Raw genomic sequence first — 19,812 nt, 5'->3', positions numbered from 1 at the left:
CTAGTGACAAAAAATGCAATAAAAACATTTTAATTCTTATGGACATATGATAGCTGCACTGCCAGAAACCATGTACAGTATATGTACATTCAGTTACCTTTCCAGGGATTTCCCCACAATATCTGCCCTTATTGGAGTCAGTATGAATAGCTGTGTTCATGACAGACTTTGATGACCTTTTAATGTTAAACAGAGAGGTACAGATGACTTTGGGGGGGCTGGTAATATTTGGGGGTGGGCTTTGAAATCAGTGGTGGGCCATGACTGTACGTCAATAAGGGCAGAGTCATGTCCGACTTTCAAATGTCCAAAATCCAGATTGGAAATGTTGAATTAAGCAGCTCATCTAAGAACTGGACAGGGTTGTCAACCCTGTGTTGAATAAGTGATATGGGAAATACAACCAATTCAGCCAAAACACAGATTTTGAGAGTTTTAATGCAGGAATCTCTGCAATCTCAGCAATCTCTGCAACATAGCGATGATTTGGCACCCCAAAATGCAGACCTTATGTAAGCTCCTTGGTTTGCTTCCCAACAGGCTGCATTCCCAAACCCTACTGTATTTCATAACCATTTTATGTAGTTCATAATCTGCATAACTTTGCAAATCTCGCTCTGAGAAATGAGAAAACAATTTGTAGGCCTGAATATTGCATATTAAAATATAGGTTACTTGAGAAATACCTAAGCCTGTCTTGCATTCGCCAGATAACAAAGGCTGAAGGCAATAGACCTATTTTAAGCAAATGTCAAAAGAAGATCTCTGATATTTGGACGTGGGCTCCTACTTTTTTCTACACAGGCATTTCCTAAATCCGTGTTTGATGAGATTCCTCTGCTATAAATTCAGTAAATTCCCTGTAGTCTAGGGTAGCACAGAGTGTGCTTCATGAAAATGTCATCCGCTAGTGCTGCAATTACTCACACTCCAGCAATCATGTGCACAATGCAGAATGGGTCGAATTCAGGGGAGAATGAGAACCTGCAATCAAGCCTCTGGATTTGAGAACAAAGCCATTTTCTTTCATTTGCCATCAACAAGACCATCAAGGCCTTAATTACAAGGCAAGTGTCAAGCCCTGCTCCTGAAAGGTGCATTATTATACAGCTTTCAATCAGTCTTGTATTGACGAACTGCACAACGAAGCCTAATATCATATAAAAGATATATGGACAGGATTTCAAAAATTATATATCCCATCAACATGGACAACCTAGGTGTTGTTATCATTTCATGCCAATTTACAGCAACACCTGAAGTTTATTTACCCTTTAAAAAACTGAATCTCAGACCAATGCCATACAAACATAGTCAGGGTTTTTTTTTTTAGTTGTCTGGCATTGTAACAAAGGATGTTAGACCTATTAAATTCCACAGGGTATTTCACAAAAATTGATTTATTGAACAGTCTGATATGCCATATATATATATATGTGTGGTGTTGCCAGTTTAGCACATATTAAACAGATACATCATAAATACATGTCATGCATGGCTAATTAGAAATTAATTAATATGCATTCTAGCTGGTTGCACAAGCGCTTCAGCAGTCTGCCACATGTATTTGCATTAATTGCTAATTATCCATGCAAGAAGGGGATTAAGTTGTATTCAGTTGAACGAACTGTTCATCTCCATTGTACCTGCCCTGATGTTTAGACTTGAAAACAGGCAGGGCTTAGCCAAAATAAGTGGGGTTTGGGGCAGGTCAGAATCATGGGAGGGGCTAAATTGGAAAGGCTATTGGCTCTTACTCATGGTGTAATTATAGGACTTTGGGGCAGGACCCAAAAATGAGTCTCCAAGCTATTCATGAAGGATGTTTCCCCAATATGTAAACATAAGAAATGACCAAACTCCTAAGATGCACTCCATGTAAAATGGTTGAAGAAGTGGGAGCTTCAAAGGGGCAAACCACTATATATACTTTAAAGAAAAGAATAAGGAGAATCCTCTTTCTTTTGGAGCCATACCCAAACAAGGCAATACATGTACAAAACATTTATTTAATCCTTGTGCAAAATACATATACCTTAACAACAGACATACTTTTAAAAGCAATTAGCAAAGGTAAGTCATGGAATCTGTTGATCATACATCGAACAGGGTCATATGTCTCAGCCATCGACAAATCAAAAGTGATGGCCATAAATAGTAAAAATTACTTATGTACTTCCAAGGGCATGTCCCTGGCATAAAACACAAGTAAACTTGGCACTGGCAAATTATAAAACCACCAATGGGAAAGGATACACATAAACAAGAACCCAGGGAACTATATCCCAACTGAAATAAATCTCTATCAAAACTACCTGTGAATCAGGCTGTATATTATACACTCAGTAAGTTTGACCATCACCATAAGTATAGTACATTATTATTAGAGTTCATCAGTCCTAAAAAAAGAACGACTGGCCAAACCTTGGCAGTACATATGTAATTTTCACTATTTATGGCCAGCACTTGTGAACTGTTTTGTGTACTGTCTGATGTATGATGACCAACAAAATCCATGGCTTGCCCTTGGAACTTGATCTTAAAAGTATGTGTGGTTTTATGTAATGTAAATATATATATTTTTGCATAAGGATTAAATAAAGGTTTATGAACATTTATTACCTTGTTGGGTGTAGCTCAAAAAAGGGTGTTCTCTTTATCCTTTCTTTTTTAGACTTTCTTCTCCAACACAGAAAAATGTGGACATTTAAAAATTAAAATGAGGGGATAATTCATTCCAGACCAATGCTTGGGTCATGAAGCTGATACAAACTAGGTCACCTGAGAAAATGGTTAAGAAACTGTTGTCCAAATAGGCTACCATGAGGCATAAGTCCTTGTAAAAGGAGAAGGAAAGGTAAAAACTCAGTAAGCTTTATCAGACAGGTAAAAGACAGCCATAAGCACTTACAGAAAAGCAGTAGAAAAGTCCTCTACCAAAAGAAACACTGAATTTCTTGTCTCCTTTTTTGTAAACATGTTCTTTGGTATCTGACTTCCTCTTTTAGAAAAATCCTTCATTCCCAGGGCCAGAGTCTGCGCAGTTCTCTCCCCTCTCCTGCTCCCCCCTCCCATAAGAATTCTTAAAACTCACTCCCCCCTCCCTTAGGAATGTGTGATCTGAGGTATTACTGCTAAGCGCAAGCAAGAAGCTAGAAAGACCAAGCTAAAATGGCACTTGCAAGCTTAAAGAATAAGTAAACCTTTTTTTCTCTATCAGTAAAATTACTCTAAACAGCCTCCAGAATTACCTACCTTGTCCCAGCATTCTCTCTGACCTGGTTCCTCAGTCAGAAGGTGATCGTTTTTCTTTTGATCACCTTCTGACTGAGGAACCAGGTCAGAGAGAATGCTGGGACAAAGGTAGGTAATTCTGGAGGCTGTTTAGAGTAATTTTACTGATAGAGAAAAAAAGGTTTACTTATTCTTCAAACAAAGAGAGAAAGCTTCTTGGGCGAAATAATTTGGCAGGCATGTATTTGCGGCAAATTTCCGCATTTCAGCTTTGCAGAATTTTGCGAAATGGGCAAAATAATTTGCCGCGCAACAAAATATTGTCACCTGCAGGTAAAAAAATGATCTTGCATTTATGCGAGCGTCAATGTGACAATTTTTTTTTTGTTCGTGCTTTTTCAATTCAGATTTTGGAAAATGAATGAAATTCCTGAAAGTGGTTTTAAAATTCTTGAAAACCACAAAAACCCCCAATGTTGATAAATGAGAAATGTAAATCTTGCCCTAAAATTATAATTTACCAAAACAGTTTTGTAAATGTTCATTGTTGTAAAATAGCGGCAACTTAGTACAGATATAGGACCCATTATCCAGAATGCTCGGGGCTAAGGGTATTCCGGATAAGGGGTCTTTCCGTAATTTGGATCTCCATACCTTAAGTCTACTAAAAAATCAATAAAAAAGTAATTAAACCCAATAGGATTGTTTTGCATCCAATAAGGATTAATTATATCTTAGTTGGGATCAAGTACAGGTACTGTTTTATTATTACAGAGAAAAGGGAATCATTTAACCATTAAATAAACCCAATAGGGCTGTTCTGCCCCCAATAAGGGGTAATTATATCTTAGTTGGGATCAAGTTCAGGTACTGTTTTATTATTACAGAGAAAAGGGAATCATTTAACCATTAAATAAACCCAATAGGGCTGTTCTGCCCCCAATAAGGGGTAATTATATCTTAGTTGGGATCAAGTACAGGTACTGTTTTATTATTACAGAGAAAAGGGAATCATTTAACCATTAAATAAACCCAATAGGGCTGTTCTGCCCCCAATAAGGGGTAATTATATCTTAGTTGGGATCAATTACAAGGTTCTGTTTTATTATTACAGAGAAAAGGGAATCATTTAACCTTTAAATAAACCCAATAGGGCTGTTCTGCCCCCAATAAGGGGTAATTATATCTTAGTTGGGATCAAGTACAGGTACTGTTTTATTATTACAGAGAAAAGGGAATCATTTAACCATTAAATAAATCCAATAGGGCTGTTCTGCCCCCAATAAGGGGTAATTATATCTTAGTTGGGATCAATTACAAGGTACTGTTTTATTATTACAGAGAAAAAGGAAATCAGTTTTAAAATTCTGAATTATTTGATTAAAATGGAGTCTATGGGAGACGGGCTTTCCGTAATTCTGAGCTTTCTGGATAACGGGTTTCCGGATAAGAGATCCCATATCTGTACTGGAGTAAAATTGCCTCTGTTAATAAGAATAGAAGACATTTAATATTCTGGCCAAGTAAGCATAGTTGTAAGGGCAAAGACACACGGAGCTACTAGTTGCAGCTACTTGTCATGGCTACTAAAAAAGACAATGCTGATCATTTACTGATAATCATCTCGATGTGTGTTTTAGCAGAGGCAATTCTTAGTATTGTCTCCAGAGTATTTTTTGGAGTTTAATAGTGGAGTTTAAGTAGCTGCTACTAAGTAGCTCTGTGTGTCTTTGCCCTAAATGAAACTCATTTTTGCAAATTTGTTTTTTTTTTCTTATCAGAATTTGACTTGCACTCAGGTTTATTTAGGGAAAAGTGGCTATAAGTGCTAGCCTTAATTCCCTGCTTTACAAGAAACAGGTTGATATATCTCATAACTCTCTGATTTTACAGCTTGCTTAAAAGGTTCAGTTTCTGTATGCCCTTTGTCAATGGAAGTTGCTTTCATATCAGTAATAATGAATACTATGATGGGTTCAGTTATTTAACATCTGTAACGCTCCAACTAAAAGGTACTTGAATTTAAAGAAAAACATTTGATATACAGTACATATAATGGAACAAAGGCCAAAAACTGCAAATAATGGGAAACCACTTACATATGTTCAGCCTTAATAGCTTGCCCTGGCTGCCCCTACAATCGTCCTCACTGTGAACATCTGAAATGCTCTGGATCATAAATCTAGCAGCTTTCACTACAAATCCTACATTATTTATCAAATTTACATACTTATTAATGGGACCTGTTATCCAGAATGCTCAGGACCTGGGGTATTCCAGATAAGGGATCTTTCTGTAATTTGGATCTATATAACTTAAGTCTGATAAAAATTATTTGAACATTGAATAAACCCAACAGGACTGTTTTGCCTCCAATAAGGATTAATTATATCTTAGTTGGGATCAAGTACAGGTACTGTTTTATTATTACAGAGAAAAGGGAATCATTTAACCATGAAATAAACCCAATAGGGCTGTTCTGCCCCCAATAAGGGGTAATTATATCTTAGTTGGGATCAAGTACAGGTACTGTTTTATTATTACAGAGAAAAGGGAATCATTTAACCATGAAATAAACCCAATAGGGCTGTTCTGCCCCCAATAAGGGGTAATTATATCTTAGTTGGGATCAAGTACAGGTACTGTTTTATTATTACAGAGAAAAGGGAATCATTTAACCATTAAATAAACCCAATAGGGCTGTTCTGCCCCCAATAAGGGGTAATTATATCTTAGTTGGGATCAAGTACAGGTACTGTTTTATTATTACAGAGAAAAGGGAATCATTTAACCATGAAATAAACCCAATAGGACTGTTCTGCCCCCAATAAGGGGTAATTATATCTTAGTTGGGATCAAGTACAGGTACTGTTTTATTATTACAGAGAAAAAGGAAATCATTTAAAAAAAATTAGAATTATTTGCTTATAATGGAGTCTATGGGAGATGGCCTTTCTGTAATTCGGAACTTTCTGGATAATAGGTTTCCGAATAAGGCATGTATAATGCTTAATCTGACATTTACCTTATATCCCAAAATCTATACCTTTACCAACAAATGCATTGAAGTCAACGGGCATTTTTTCTGTATTTTTGCTATAGCAGAAAAAAAATTACGACAAACAAAACACACAAAGAAATTCCAATTACCATTTTCAAAACAAAACAAAATGCCTGGAAACTTACAATGCCATTGGTGATTTTCATGCATTTTTTTTACTCAGCTAAACTAAGGGGGGCATTTACTAAAAGTGGTATTTTCTTCTTCACGATTCATATTTTTTTTTGCAAATTTTTTGGGCATTTATTATGTGACAAAACAGTGACAAATCCAAATGAAAACAAAAAATAACGCCATCTAAAAGCTGTCAACGGAAAGTGTCCTATTTACATCTGGAAGATCTTTCTTTGCTTCTTGGTTTTAGGGTATTTTTGGGGGGTTTGACACTTTCATTTCTGGGACAATCTTTTTTGTTTGTGCTTTTTTTAATGGTGTTTAAATAAATGACTTGGCATTCATAGTTTTAGAGAAAATAAGTTTAGTCATTGTTTCAAAAATCTCTAAAATCACAAAAATGAGAATGTTGATAAATGGGCCGCCCACATTTAAATAATGTCATTGGGGGTTTTCACACTTATTTTTATGAAACAAAAGTCAATGTAAAATTCTATTGTGGATTCCCAAAAAGAGGAATTTTGCCACAAACGATACCTGAAAAGGTTAGCTCTTTCCTACTTGTCACTAGTGATGAGTGACATTTTTTACCAGGCATGGATTCGCTGGGAAATTCTGCATTTTGCCACTGGCAAATTTTTTGACAAAATTACTGCAAAAAACTTGGTGCTACAAAAATTTGCTGAGTGAGGAAAAAACTTCGCTTCACATAAATCACGGTCATGGAAAAAAAAAAAGCGCAGTCCTGTCAAGAAAGTTGCGTGCATAAAAAAAGTAATATGGTAGCCACATTTTGTGCATTTTTCACCGGTTTGCAAATTTTTTAGCAGTTTCATAAATTTTTCGCCGAAGCGAAACGGGACACGTGCTCTTCACCCCTTGCCACTTATCTGGACGAATAAGACAAATTGCAGCCAAACTGGCCACATGTGATGTGCAAAATCTGCACACAATACACATGATTCATTCATTAATCTATGGGGCAGATGAGTTTAGAGATTAATACATAAAACGTTCTGTTCATTCCTATGGGATTTTCAGAAGCTTATTTATCAATGTGTGAAAGTTAGAACTCACCATGTGATAAATATAATAAATAAGTTTCTAAAAATCCCATAGGAATGAATAGAACGGTGGTGAGTTTTTATGTATTAAGCTCTAAACTCACATTTTGATAAATCTGCCCCTATATACACTAGGGGGGCATTTACTAACCTGAAACTTTTTTGAAAAACCCAGAAGTTGCTGGAAAAAAAGGTGCGACTTTATTTATTATGCGTTTTTTCCACAGCAATACTGAGTCCTAAAACTCTCCACCTTAGGGTAAAGACACACAGAGCTACTAGTAGCAGCTACTAAAATAGACAATGCTGATTATTTACTGATAACTGTCTCCACGTGTGTTTTAGCAGAGGCAATACTCAGTATTGTCTATGGCAGGGGATTTTCTGGAGTTTAGTAGCCGAGACAAGCAGCTGCTACTAAGTAGCTTCATGTGTCTTCACCCTAAAATCTGTCGAGGTTATGTAGAAGTCAATGGCAGATGTCCCTTCCCTACCCTGGAATATGTTTCTTTGCTCCGAACGTTTAGAGTTTTTTGGATTTTTGACCCTTAGTTCTTGTGCAACAATTTAAAAAAATTATGGTTATTGTACAACAAGTAAAAAAAAGTCTAAAAAACCCCCCAAAAAACAGGTACATTTTTAGAATGTAAGAGAATGACCATGCCCCACCAGCGTGATACCTATAATGGCTCAGATGCAACATGGCTCGTGATCAGCTGATGGTGTAACTATTTTGATGACTTGTGGAAGAAGAAATGAAGGAAAATGGCTTAAGTTGATTTTTTTTCACCCCGAGTGTAGACTACAATATTCTTAACGTAAATATGAAAGGGATGGAAAGCCACATCACACCTACAGTACAATGCATAGATGTACGCTCAGGATCATTGTACCCTGTGAGACGGCCACAAATGACTCTTGTAGAGATGAGATAGGAAATCAATGCATTGACTTGTAAAGTGGGCCGGCACAATGGCAGATTAGAACGGATGCAACATGTCGGTAGGAGAGGCAGCTGACAATGACACGATCTGTGCATCATACTGGATTATTATATTGTATTATTTCATGGTACTGACTGAAATTATATGTGTTTCCCAGAAGATGTTCATCGTTTGAACAAGTGCTTCACATTAGTTTTGTTATAAAATCCTATGCAGACCTCAACTCTAATACAGTATAAAAAAAACCTTGAATGTCACTGAGAATGGTTTTCCTGCTTACAATTAATAGCAAATGATACAGTTTTCCATTTCTAGCATATTCTTGCCTAGTCCCTTTGAATTGTGAATAAATATATCTACCTTGTATGTTGATTGTCCTATAGCGGCACTGTATAAACTACTGTTGGTTTAACAATATCTATGGCTTCTAAGTCTGACTGATTTTCTTTTATTCAATTTTATTTTTAAGAAAATGAATTCAGGAATTTGAACCACACTCTGAAATACTCCAACTCTCAAGCCTGGACATAAGAAGTAACCACATCCCAAAATACTTCAGGTAGAACCTACATTTTACTATTGTCTTTGTCATAAGGGTTTACTTACTTCAGGTAGAACTAACATTGTACTATTGCCTTTGTCATAAGGGTTAACTCATACAAGCTACAGATACATCCAAATACAACATCCAGATTACTGGACCCATGTGACTGACTAGGAATTAGCCTTGGACCCTCTAACAGCAAAAGGTTCCATATGAATGTGAACAATGGGGTACTGGGTAGCTAATTGGAAAATAAGGTTCAGCAATGTACATGGGTAGGTATTTGTGCCAAAACATGAATTCTAGTTAAATCCCATGTGGAAGGTTGCATACAGTATGTAACATATATGTTAAATTTGCCAAGAATTTAAGCAGGTCCTCTGTATACATAGGGGCACATTTACTAAGACACGAATCTGAACCAAATTGGAAAAATTCCGATTTGAAAACGATTTTGCGTCTATGAAGATTTTCATTCATCCAGGTCATGGTATATCTAGTATAAATAAATTTAAAGCAACTGGACTTGTTAAGTAATCATTTTGCGACTTTTTCGTATTTTTTGCGATTTTTTCGGCGTCTTTACGACTCTTCGCGAAATTGTCGCGACTCTTTCATTACCAATACGATTTGCGCGAAAAAACGCGAGTTTTTCGTAGCCATTCCGAAAGTTGCGCAAAATCTGGCGATTTTTTCGTAGCGTTAAAACTTGCGCGAAAAGTTGCGCCTTTTTCGTAGCGTTAAAACTTAAAAGGTGCGACGTTTCGCGCAAGTTTTAACGCTACGAAAAAAAACGCAACTTTTTGCGCAAGTTTTAACGCTACGAAAAATCGGCAGATTTTGTGCAACTTTCGGAATGGCTACGAAAAACTCGCGTTTTTTCGCACAAATCGTATTACTAACGAAAAAGTTGCGACAATTTTCCAAAAAAATCGCAAAATACTGATCATTACGAAAAAAACACAATCGGACGCATTCGGCCCGTTCGTGGGTTAGTAAATGTGCCCCCTAGACTTGTAACAGCCACGGTTTTTTTTATGGGGGCTCTGCAAAGAAAAAAAGTAGTAGCTGGGATGAATCCATATAAAACAGTGGAACCTATTTAGCTAGTTAGTTATTTCTTTTCAACTTGTTTAACTCATGAGCCCTGAGAGTGACTGGTGGCCACTTTCTACAGTATTTGCTTGTATCGTGGAACTGTGTGTTTGGAAATTTCCAAATTAAATATTTAATACTAGCAGCATAAGTAGTTATTTGATTCCTACATTATACAATGACCTGCTTTAATTGGATCTTCTGCAAAATATAAATGTTATACAAATGCTACATAAAAGCAACGAGTAGGTTGACCAAAAACCCATGGGACAGGATGTACATATACCTCCCTGTGTAGGCCTGGGAGGGTACAAGAGTTGGAAACTGCATATTGGCCATTCAGAATTAACTTCCCTGAACTGTGTGTCTGGCATACACTGCCGTAGAGTTTATTAACCTAAACAAATGCTGTGTTTTGTCAGCCAGATGCACGTATCATGACGGCTCTAGACAAATCTACCAAGATGATTGAAATAAATATATATTTTTCTTTGGGCCATGCTCCTGGTTTTCCCACCAGGAAATACTCAGTTATACTTAAAAACTCCACCCCAACATGTTTAAAAATAGAGACAGCTAGGAGGTAGGGTCCCATTTTGCAGGGCCTTGGTGGGAGTGGGGGTCAGATTGGGTTGCAATCATAGAAAAGGCAGCACACAGCAGGTCAATGTTGGCTGTAAATGTACAGGTAAGATTATGGATCTGGTTCTAGTATTTTTGGACCATTTATTCCTAAATACCAAGGCCCCATCTACAATCTTCATTTGCAACTTGGGACAATGGAACCCAGAAGCTGTAATTTGAATAACAAAAGGGAAAAAATATGTAATGGTTACAATGTAACAGCCATAATGTTTGGTACAGACAAACAACTTGCATTCATTCTGGTTGTTTTGATTGGTGTAAAGTTCCACCAAGGAATTGCAGAGATAACCAGTATGTAATTGAATTTTGAACTGCAGAAACCACCTAGAACAATGAGGCTTACGTGGCAGCCTTTTATCAGAGATTGTCAGAGAAATTAAAGAATGATTTCGTTTCCAGGGATGTCCGATTGCTCTCACCATCAAGGTTGACACTCACCTTAGAAAACACCAAATAGATAAACATTGTGGCAAAAGATTTCAGCCATAATGTTTGGTACAGACTATATACAGAAGGAAACAACTTGGGGGAGGGGGTATTGTCAGGAGTGCTCCAATTAGGAGTGCTTTGCTTTTGAATTAAGATGGTGGTGCCCACAGGCGCAACATCACATTGGCACCATGCAACCTCATAGCATTGCGCTTTGGTGTAAAAATAAATAGATGCCAGAAACCTGGGTTCCATGCCCAAATATAGGTGACTTCCTGGGTGCATCTAAATTGCTATTTTGACACCTGGTTCCTGACTTCTTGCTTTGCTTCTGACCACGTTGATTGCTCCCTGCCCCAATCTTTTGCCTGAATATGACCTTGAGCTTTCCTAACCCCTTGGGTGCAGAGAATTGGACTTTTAGTACAAAGCTTCCACCTTGGTCCAGACTTTAACCCTAGTAAGGGCCATTGGGCCTAAATACCTACAATATAAACAGACAAAAATGATCCTTTCATCTTTTGAGTCAATTCCCATTTGTATAAAAGTACTTTAGCAGATACTGACCCAGCCTTAAGTTGTAAAGACCCCAAAGGCAAAGACCACACCAAAACTGAATTTAGTGTATAACTAGAATTCATGTTTTTGCCCAATTACCTAACCATGGATATTGCCGAACTTCGATTAGCTGCCCAGTAACCCTATTTATTCACATTTACAAATAATCTATTATTGTGAGAGGGCTAAAGGTTAAATGCTTGTCAGTCACATGGGTCCAGTAATTTGGATGTTGTATTTGTCTGCATTGTTTGTTTGAGCAAGATCCTGGTTAGTGTATCAGTGTGAGGGCCCTCAAGGGGAAGCTTTGAAAGACTGTCATGCTATCATATTGCACATTAATACTGTGTGTGTGTTTGTCAGGTCATTTGTCAACCCAGGAGTGGTTTGCGAGATCCACCTGTTCAGGTCAAAAGCTACTCTGAGCTTGTGAAACTATGGGATGACCCTTGTGTGGTCAGCTTTAGATGCAAGATCAATTGGTCTTATCCAACTGAATCTTAAAGGAGACATATCCTATATAAATGATGAATGTACCAGTGAATTATACTCCTCTAGATATAGAAGGATTGTGCTTAAAAAAGTTGTATTTCAGACTCATTTATTGAGAAATTCCACCAAAACTCCACTAGCCCCGCCCATCTGTTCCACTTTCTGCTGGCTGAATTCTCTGGATGAGCTGGGGGGCCGGCGGCCCTCCGTACACTGCACTGTAGGATAGGAACCAATCAGCAGCTAGGCTGACCTGATAGGGAACTGAAGCCTGTCTTTGCTTGTGTGAGTGCAGGGCTGTGATTGGCTCTCCCCCTCCTACTGTGCTTCTGGCAGGGACCATTAGGACACGCCCACTCTTCATTTCACACTTGACGGAGAAGTGAGAGGATCTATAGGGAGCTCCAATAAAGGGGCCATTTTTACAGAGAGGATTTACAGAGAGAAACCAGCACCGTATATTATTCATAATTGCCTACAAAATAGGCATTTTTCCCCATTTATCCAATATGTCTCCTTTGAGCAAAATGTATTAACTAAGGCAAAGCAAAAACCCATGACTTCATCTTTACAGTATATGAATATATGATATCTAAACCTATTATGTGACCAAAAAATAAAATAGAATTCAGTAACCTTGTGCTAATAATGAGGTTACTGAAAAGGTGTAATGATGAGATGACCATATCCATATGCAGTTTTAATTAGAAATGAACAAACCTCTGTAAGATTTGATACTCCAATATTGAAATGAAAGACCCTCTTTATAGAGCTTCAAAGTAGCAATATTTAGTTCTGGGGCACATCAATGGTTACTATGAAAGTAGAAATTGAAGGAAAGTAAATGTGTTGCAGAGGGAACATGTTACTGTTATCCCATTATATTTATTGCATGACTTTGACTAAGTATTGTCAATAGCTCAAGGTTCTTTCTAAGCAGGAAGAAAAGAAAAATGTAGAAGTAGCAAGGCATTGGAAAAGTGCTTCAACATTGGTGGAGTTCTATTAATAGCAGAAGAAAAAAGTATGAGAATTGGGTCATTGTTATTGTTTAAATATTAATAAATGTTATATGTAGTCATAATTAGATTATTTTTGCTGTTAGAAGCTTTGATGTATAGTTTTCCACACCCCCGGCAAAGTTTTTACATAGAAGCTTCATGAATAGCTGAACAACAGATAATGTACAACATATGCAGAGAGTAGACATCTGTGATATAGCATGTTCTGCAGCTTGTGCGCCATTTACTAATGCTGATGATATTAAGTATTTCTTTGTAGATGTGAGTAGAGTTATTTCAGCTTTGCCAAGCTTTTGTAGGTGCAGAATGCTTAGAGAATCCTGGAGTTCTGTTAATACCGTGGCTTCTTCGCATCTATGAGTCGTTTATTTTGCCACTTGGTCATGATGAAACCCTATACATGTATAGGATCCCTTATCCAAAAGCCTGTTATCCAAAAAGTTCCGAATTACGGAAAGGCCATCTCCCATAGACTCCATTATAAGCAAATAATTCTAATTTTTAAAAATGATTTCCCTTTTCTCTGTAATAATAAAACAGTACCTGTACTTGATCCCAACTAAGATATAATTACCCCTTATTGGGGGCAGAACAGCCCTATTGGGTTTATTTAATGGTTAAATGATTCCCTTTTCTCTGTAATAATAAAACAGTACCTGTACTTGATCCCAACTAAGATATAATTACCCCTTATTGGGGGCAGAACAGCCCTATTGGGTTTATTTAATGGTTAAATGATTCCCTTTTCTCTGTAATAATAAAACAGTACCTGTACTTGATCCCAACTAAGATATAATTAATCCTTATTGGGGGCAGAACAGCCCTATTGGGTTTATTTCATGGTTAAATGATTCCCTTTTCTCTGTAATAATAAAACAGTACCTGTACTTGATCCCAACTAAGATATAATTGCCCCTTATTGGGGGCAGAACAGCCTTATTGGGTTTATTTAATGGTTAAATGATTCCCTTTTCTCTGTAATAATAAAACAGTACCTGTACTTGATCCCAACTAAGATCTAATTGCCCCTTATTGGGGGCAGAACAGCCCTATTGGGTTTATTTAATGGTTAAATGATTCCCTTTTCTCTGTAATAATAAAACAGTACCTGTACTTGATCCCAACTAAGATCTAATTGCCCCTTATTGGGGGCAGAACAGCCCTATTGGGTTTATTTCATGGTTAAATGATTCCCTTTTCTCTGTAATAATAAAACAGTACCTGTACTTGATCCCAACAAAGATATAATTACCCCTTATTGGGGGCAGAACAGCCCTATTGGGTTTATTTAATGGTTAAATGATTCCCTTTTCTCTGTAATAATAAAACAGTACCTGTACTTGATCCCAACTAAGATATAATTAATCCTTATTGGAGGCAAAACAAGCCTATTGGGTTTATTCAATATTGAAATGATATTTAGCAGACTTAAGTCATGGAGATCCAAATTACGGAAAGCCCCAGGTCCCGAGCATTCTGGATAACAGGTCCCATACCTGTACTTGTATTAATTTTTTTTAACTATTATCAAGGAAAGTATTAAAAGTTAAGAGTTGGTAACAAAAGTCGAAGCAACCAAAACACTCATGATTTTCTCATGCTTTCACCCAGTTTCTATAAACGATTTGTATCAGACGTCACTAACCTAGAGGACCTGATTTCTACGCCCCTGAGATAGAAGAAACAAGTACTAGTACAAGCTGCAACTGCTGAAATTCTTTTAGTGGATTTGTCCATTGTTTGTCCTTTATATAAAGGCATATGGAAGTATAGGGCGTTTTAGGCTATCTTGATATCCACTTTTCTGTTATGGAGAAACATTTGTGCACAAGGCACGTGCAAAGCGTGCATATTGATGGCGTTGCTAACAGGCAGTTAATCAGACTGGCAGATTTGGAATAGATTGCCTGGTATACAATGAGTTTCTAATCTCCTACATCCATGCAACAGTATTGGCAGATTTGATAGTTGATAGACGTAAAGAAAATAGCGTCTCTCCCAATTCAGGTAGCCCGAGGCCACTGCAAGTATGTAAGCGCCTGGAGCCAGCGACAAATCAATACAAGTATAAAATAAGAAGCAGAACACCTCCTTAAATCCATGCACAAAAGCACAAATAAAGATACATTTTTCTTCCTAACATTTAGGGGGAGATTTATTAATACACGAACGCTCCGAGCGTATTTCCGCTGATTTTTTCACGCTTGCGCGACTTTTTCGTACGCTTGCACGAAAAATTTGGAAAGGTTCTGTCACTGTTTACAATCATTCGGTATGAAAATTTCGTGACTTTCGGATCGCCAATATGATATTATTATAAATATGATTTTTTCGTAAGCATTTTCGTGATATTTGCGATCTTCAGAATTTATCGTTTCCAATCCTAATTTTTCCCATTCAGGATTCAAACTCGTGTTTGTCTCTCTAGCTGATTTAGGACTATCACTTCCAGCTTCTTTTGAAATCCTCTAAAACTATATAGAGAAATGTTTAGAACCATAGTTTAAAGGGGATGTTCTCCTTCAAACAATAGTTGAACAGCTCCTGTCATAAAAAAAAACATTTTTGTATATCATCTATATTATTTAAAATGTTTAGTTTTGAAGCTACAGAGCAGGATCAGTGCTGCTACAACTTTCACTAATATGCTCTCTCTGTAGGAGATTTTCCAGACCAGGACTGAATAATAAAAGTTACCACTAAACTGGTTCTGTGCATTCCTTCCCTCTCCTGCTTCATCTGCATATTTTTGATACCATTGGCTGGCAAGATTCAGCCAATCAGATCAATGAAATGCAGGAGAGAGAAAAAAACAGTTAAGTTTCTACTTCCTGTTTGGGCAGAATGGAAGTTGGTGTTGCCGATCCCTTCTGAAGAGAGAGCAGAAAGCAGAGAAGATAGCATTTTAGCAGCTCTGATCCTGGTCTGTAGCCTCCAAACTATACATTTTTAATAATTAAGATGAATTACCAAAATGTTTTTTTTTCTGGCAGGGGCTCTTCAAATTCAGACTATTGTGTGAAGGTCAACATCCCCTTTAACAGGTAGAAGACAAGTTGTTCTTTCTTACTCTAAAGTGCCCAAAACTTTATACTCTGATCAGTAGTGGTGGTGATGTTGCACCCACAACACCTACAGTTGAGGTTTAAGAGAAGTGGTGGGCAAATGACATGACCACACCTTGATTTGAACTTGGGATCTACAGTTTACAGGGTGCTCTGCAATACCGTTTCTCTAAACGAGCAGACAGCTAGGTTTCTGGTTTAATTCAGAGTTATCCTTGAGGGTTTAGGTAAGTATAGTCTGCTCAAGTGTTGTCTGTATGGCCAAACTGCTCTGTGATTCACATTAGCTCCCCTATACTGTATTGGCACAGCTCTAAGCTGTTGTAGGTTAAATCTGTTTGAACCTGGGTGCTCTAACTCTTCACACTTGACTTTTGCCCTCTTTATGTCCCCTCTATTGATCTCCTGGCTTTGACTTTGGATTATTCTTGGGGTTTTTTTTGCCATAATTCAATGTACTGTTTTTATCTGGTTCTGACCTAGCCTGGCTGACTATACTTTTCTTTTTTTAAATTTTTCTTTATTTTCAAACACTCAATGGGGGATACAGAAGGCAAGAGAGGAGGGGGAATCAATTATTAACATTTACAATAAACATTTACAAATAGGTCAAGTCCTGACAACAAGTGTATTTCTGGCACAAACATTAGTCCTATCTTAAATCTCCGTACTTCCCATTAAATCTACTACTATTCCTATTCAGTTCTGGTAGGGTGATTTTAGTTTAACAAAAGAGAGCCAAGGAACTGGCTGACTATTCTTTTTATCTGTTCTTACCAACTCCTTCCCTGGCAGCACCTGTATAGCTGAGGGCCAGACCCAAAGCCAAAGATGTCAGGTGTTAAAGGCAGAAGAATGCACCTGAACCAAAATCCAGTTGCTCCCCTGTGGTTTGAGCTGGCCTTATGAATTACACATGGAGTCAATATTAAAGATGTCAAAATACAAGTGAATGGTCACGTCATGGTAGCAGCTCCATTCAGTTCAATGAATAGCGCATCACAATGATAAAACGCTGTGCCGGTTCAGCTGCGCCGTTCAAGGTTGTTTTAAGACAATATTATTCGCAAAATGTGCCTTGAATGTCCCCATTAGTCCCCTAGACCTCCAGCAGCACAGTGCTTGCATTCACCCAGCCACAATAGGCCACTTTGCTCTATCCATTTGACCACACACTGATCTAAACAATCAGCAAGTGCACTGATTGTTCTGCTGTTTGAAATCTGATTTGCCGTGGGTGACTGGATCTGAAGCAAAGTTTATGTCTTCGAATACAATACTATTTTCTGGAAGGAACGTTGCGCTTTACTGTACTATTGCATTGTGTTTCTTTGTTTTCATTAGTAGCATTCCAGATAGATTCATATATATTGTAAAGCAACACATTAGGGGTGATCTCTTCCCTTTCTCACATCTGTAACAGTAAAAAATATCAGATATAGACAGTATTAAGAATAAAGCACCTGGAATCGCATCACATTTAGTAAAGGCTGAAATATTTCAGACTGAATTGTTCTGTCCAAATAAAATAATTCTTTAGAAGCGAGGAATTAACAGATTGCATCATTGCTAAGGGAGATTTCCCCCAATAGAATGGAGAAGAAACTAAGTTTATGATGCATTGAAAAAAAAGATAAATTGCTTCATCAGTTCCAATACCACTTACATATGTTAACAGCTCCAATAAACTAAATTCCAAAGCTTTACCACATATTGTTCCAAGACATTATCGTTGCACAGAATTTAGAACGTCCTGAAACAGCAGAAGACCGCAGGGCAAAACGCATGAATTTGGTGTGAGCAGCTGTCCCCTGCAGTGCAACACAATGATGGAGATCAGTAAGAAGTAATATTTGTGCAAAAAGGAAATAGTTTGCCATGCAAATTCAAGGATGAACCAAATATTGCTCTGCCAAGCATTGGGCTCGACCCCTCTGGGGCTGGAACTTTAACTGGAAGCTGACGATTTCCAACAGAGCGCATTTTGTCTCTCAGCTGGGAACAGAATATCCTATTTAAAATGAAATGCTTAAAAAATATACTTGCAATAATGCTGTTTCATTCCTGTTTCCTTGTTTAACTTTACATATGTTTGTATAAAAACATTTAGCCACTTGTCCGTAAAAATAGAAAATGTCATATTAAAAACACTATGTCCTGTGGTTGGCCTGGGATAAAGGGGGTGCTGGTCCTGGCACAGCTGGAAGGCAGTAAGTTGGACCTCCCTTATCTACATGAAACAGCATTTCTAAAATTGTAACACAAACCCCCATATGTAATAAAAGGCACAAAATTAACCAAGGTGCAGTAAGCCATACCGACCAATAAGATGATTGCTTTTAAACAGATGACCAGTAAGTGCTACCTGCTGATTTTTTGCTATAAGTGAATAGGCCTTTAGCAAACTTTGCACCTTTTATTACATAGCCCCTTAAGCTTCTGTTTGCAAATGGTCAATATAGGAACATTTTGGTCTAATGTTCCAGCTCCCCCGCTTTGCAAGACTATTCTATTGCCGCTGGCGACTATTTATTTTGACCCAAGACTATTCTTTTGCCACCCGCGACTATTTATTTTGACGCGAGACTATTCTTTTGATGCGTGCGACTATTTATTTTGACGCAAGACTATTCTTTTGATGCGGGTGACAATTTTTCGACGCGTGGCAAATTTTTTCATCCGTTTCGCGAAACAATCCACCAATGGCAAAATGGGGAAATTCGCCCATCACTAGTTCATATTCAAGAGTAATGTAGACTAATGTATAACTATGGCAAGAGTTTCATTATAGACTTTTTATAGCACAATAAATTCTAGATTTGTACTTTTATTTACATATTTTTTATTTAAAGTTTATATTACCTTAAAATAGGCAATGTAGGAACTCAATTCATTTTCCTTAAAGATGATTGGATAACACCTTACTCCTTCTACTAAAAGGTTGATAGGACTGGAAAGCAACAATTGCAAAGAGGTGTCTGGGGGTATCTAGGGTTAGTTGTTCAGGAACTGAAGCAAAAATGGTTAATGTCCTATAGGTCAAATGCTTTGCAGGTAAATGGGAGGGGTCTAAATTTGAGTGGGAGGGGTTTAAACTTGATGCAAGAATATATTGGCAGCCAGAACAGGGATCTTCTGAGACGTGTGGCAGAAGTGGCTTTGTGGGTAAAGTCGATGAGTCTTGCAGCTGTATTCTGGATGGACCTGGATGAGAGAGTGGTAGGTCAATAAGGAGGAGGTTGCAGTCATCTAGTGGCAGTGGTAGATGGTTAATATGCGGACTAAATTTTTTGTTATTTCTTTACTCAGAGTGTGGCATATTCTTGCAATAAAGATTAGAGGTATGAATGTGAACATAGGATCAAGAATAACTCCTGGGAGTATGTGGGTGTCTGTGGGATAGGTATTTTTTGTTTTTCATCCATTTGTAATCCAGCAGCAGCTATAGGGTTGGCGTATAATGAATGGTTTAACATAGTGATCCCTAACCTATGAGGAAAGCCTCATGAGATATGAAAAGCAGTAAATTTACTCTCCATAAAAAT

General features: G+C 37.5%; 1 protein-coding gene across 11 annotated transcripts in view; it reads left to right on the top strand.

The window, feature by feature from the left end:
* The window catches only part of myt1l (myelin transcription factor 1 like), a 303,857-nt gene that overhangs the window by 96,866 nt on the left and 187,179 nt on the right, over window positions 1-19,812 (top strand). For all 11 annotated transcript variants that reach the window (XM_031902860.1, XM_031902863.1, XM_031902856.1 and 8 more), the window contains exon 3: window positions 8,887-8,976. The gene's annotated coding sequence lies outside the window, so the exon portion shown is untranslated. The remainder of the gene's footprint in view (window positions 1-8,886; window positions 8,977-19,812) is intronic.

The sequence above is a fragment of the Xenopus tropicalis genome, chromosome 5, assembly GCF_000004195.4.
Source record: "Xenopus tropicalis strain Nigerian chromosome 5, UCB_Xtro_10.0, whole genome shotgun sequence".
NCBI classification, from domain to species: domain Eukaryota; kingdom Metazoa; phylum Chordata; class Amphibia; order Anura; family Pipidae; genus Xenopus; species Xenopus tropicalis.
The sequence above is the reverse complement of the archived record's forward strand: the minus strand, read 5'-3'. Positions and strand labels throughout refer to the sequence as shown.